This window comes from Nicotiana sylvestris, chromosome 1 (assembly GCF_000393655.2).
Source record: "Nicotiana sylvestris chromosome 1, ASM39365v2, whole genome shotgun sequence".
NCBI classification, from domain to species: Eukaryota; Viridiplantae; Streptophyta; class Magnoliopsida; order Solanales; family Solanaceae; genus Nicotiana; species Nicotiana sylvestris.
The window spans coordinates 164983075-164986336 of record NC_091057.1 but is presented as its reverse complement, the minus strand read 5'-3'; positions in this window follow the sequence as shown (position 1 = coordinate 164986336).

Below are 3262 nucleotides of genomic sequence, written 5' to 3'. Positions count from 1 at the left end.
CTTACATCGCCTCTCGGTGCCTGTGAAGGTTTTCACCGATAAGACTCTCTCATTTTATTTCTTTCGAGGAATCAGGGCATTGTAGATACAACCTTCTCTTCTGGAAACTCCTTTGACTGTCAATCCATTCCCAGTCTTACGATCCTCTTCTTTGCTGGGGATTGGTGTACTATTCTCGGTCTTATTCGCCTGACTCGACATCTCTTGAACATTGATCGGGAGGTCTTTTGGACGTTGATGTTGGTTTTGGTGCGGAGTTAAAGAAAGGCTATGAAAAATGAAAATAATCTGATGGGTGATGTGCTACAACTTTTGGAATCAAACCTTTGTTGGATTTTAAAACATAACCTCTGCCCCAGTTTTCTTGCTTGGGGAATTTATTTTTTTTTCACACTTATGTTGTGCTATGTGCGTTACGCACATTGTGCCTATTATGCACACTATGTACATTATGCATCCTATATTTGCTATGATGCATACTATGACCGAGCCGTGAGGCGCCTACGTATCCTCTTTGAGGAATCAGGTCAAACGTAGTTCCCACGGTTTTATATTCCTTGATTTTATCTTCTTCTTTTTTTTCTTTTCCTTCTTTTCATTTTTTCATGTCTTTTTCTTTTCTTTTCTTTTCTTTTTTTTTTTTTTTCGTATCTTTCCCATTAGTGATTCCAAAAGAGGGGTATTGAAAGAATTTGCTTAAGGCTCAAAGGGGGAAGCAAGGGTTAAACAGTGTTTGGGTAGAAGAAAGAATTGCCTCCGTCATCTCATTATCCAATAAATGCCAAATACAAACAAACAAACCGAATAATTGCCATAATTAAAGAAATTACGCATAATATCTCTTGAACTGCATCTGAATTGATAGCCATGTCGACACATCTACCTTCGACATCTGTCAAACACAAAGCACCGTTGGACAATATTCTGGTCACGATATAAGGCCCTTGCCAATTTGGGGCGAATTTGCCTTTTGCCTCGACCTGATGTGGGAGGATCTTCTTTAACACCTGCTGCCCTACCTCAAACTTCCTGGGGCGCACCTTCTTGTTATATGCTCTTGCCATTCTCTTCTGATACAGTTGACCATGGCACACTGCTGCCAATCTTTTCTCATCTATCAGGCTCAACTGTTCCAATCGAGCTTTTACCCATTCATCATCATCAATCCCGGCTTCAGTGACAATTCGGAGGGACGGAATTTCGACCTCCGCTGGTATCACGGCCTCAGTTCCGTATACCAACAAATAAGGAGTTGTGCCTATGGAGGTCCGGACGGTAGTGCGGTACCCCAATAAAGCAAAGGGTAATTTCTCGTGCCACTGTCTGGACCCTTCCACCATTTTTCGCAGTATCTTCTTGATATTCTTATTGGCTGCTTCGACTGCTCCATTTGCCTTAGGACGATATGGGGTGGAATTGTGGTGTATAATCTTGAATTGTTGGCATACCTCTCTCATCAAGCTGCTATTAAGATTCGCACCGTTATCCGTGATGATCACTTTTGGGATCCCAAATCTACAGATGATATGGGAGTGAACAAAGTCCACCACTGCCTTCTTAGTTACTGATTTGAAGGTTTTAGCCTCAACCCATTTGGTGAAGTAATCAATGGTCACTAGAATGAACCTATGACCGTTGGACGCTGCTGGCTCGATGGGCCCAATGACATCCATGCCCCATGCTACAAACGGCCAGGGTGCTGACATCGTATGCAACTCTGTTGGCGGAGAGTGAATCAAGTCTCCATGTATTTGGCACTGATGGCATTTCCTCACGAAAGTGATACAGTCGTGTTCCATGGTGAGCCAATAACACCCTGTTCGAAGGATTTTTCTTGCCAATACATATCCACTCATGTGTGGCCCACAAACTCCAGCATGTACTTCTGCCATAACTGTCGTTGCCTGCCCGGCATCTATGCATCTCAACAATCCCAAATCCGGGGTTCTTTTGTACAATACCCCTCCACTGAGGAAGAAACCATTCGACAACCGCCGAAGGGCTCTTTTTTGGTCTCCAGAGGCATGTTCTGGATATATCCCCATCCTGAGGTATTCTTTGATATCATGAAACCAGGGTTCGCCATCCGCTTCTTCTTCTATGGCATTGCAGTAGGCGTGCTGATCACGGACTTGGATGTGCAGAGGATCAACATACATTTTGTCAGGGTGGTGCAGCATTGATGCTAAGGTGGCTAAGGCATCCGCAACCTCATTGTGAACTCTCGGGATGTGTTTGAACTTTACCGATCGAAATTGCTTGCTCAGATCATGCAAGCATTGTCGGTATGGTATGAGCTTTAGATCTCGTGTTTCCCATTCACCCTGAATTTGATGTACCAAGAGGTCCGAGTCTCCCAAGACCAAGACGTCTTGGACACCCATGTCAGCAGCCAAGCGCAGACCCAGAATGCAAGCCTCATATTCGGCCATATTGTTGGTGCAATAGAAGCGTAGTTGAGCCGTAACAGGATAATGCCGTCCTGTTTCAGAAATGAGTACTGCTCCTATTCCAACCCCTTTTGCGTTTGCAGCTCCATCGAAGAAAAGCTTCCAACCCGGTTCCTCGGGTAATTCCAACTCATTCGTATGCATCACCTCTTCGTCAGGAAAATACGTTCTTAAGGGCTCGTATTTTTCATCAACGGGATTCTCTGCCAAATGGTCTGCCAGTGCCTGGGCTTTCATGGCCGTCCTTGTCACGTAGATGATATCAAATTCTGTGAGCAGAATTTGCCATTTTGCCAACCTCCCCGTGGGCATAGGTTTCTGAAAGATATACTTCAATGGGTCCAAGCGGGATATGAGATAAGTAGTATATGAAGACAGGTAGTGTTTCAACTTCTGAGCTACCCAAGTTAGGGCGCAGCATGTTTTCTCGAGTTGAGTGTACTTGACCTCATGTACTGTGAATTTCTTGCTAAGATAGTAGATGGCCTGCTCCTTCCTTCCTGTGTCATCATGTTGCCCCAGTACACAACCAAATGAATTTTCCAAGACCGTCAGGTAAAGGATTAGGGGTTTCCCGGGCTTAGGCGGGACCAATACGGGTGGATTAGACAGATACCCTTTGATTTGGTCGAAGGCCTCCTGACACTCTGTCGTCCAACCTACTGCAGCATCCTTTCTCAGTAGCCGAAATATGGGCTCACAAGTTGCTGTGAGTTGAGCGATGAACCTGCTGATGTAATTGAGTCTACCCAGCAAACTCATTACCTCTGTTTTGTTCCTTGGCGGTGGCAAGTCTCGGATGGATTCAATTT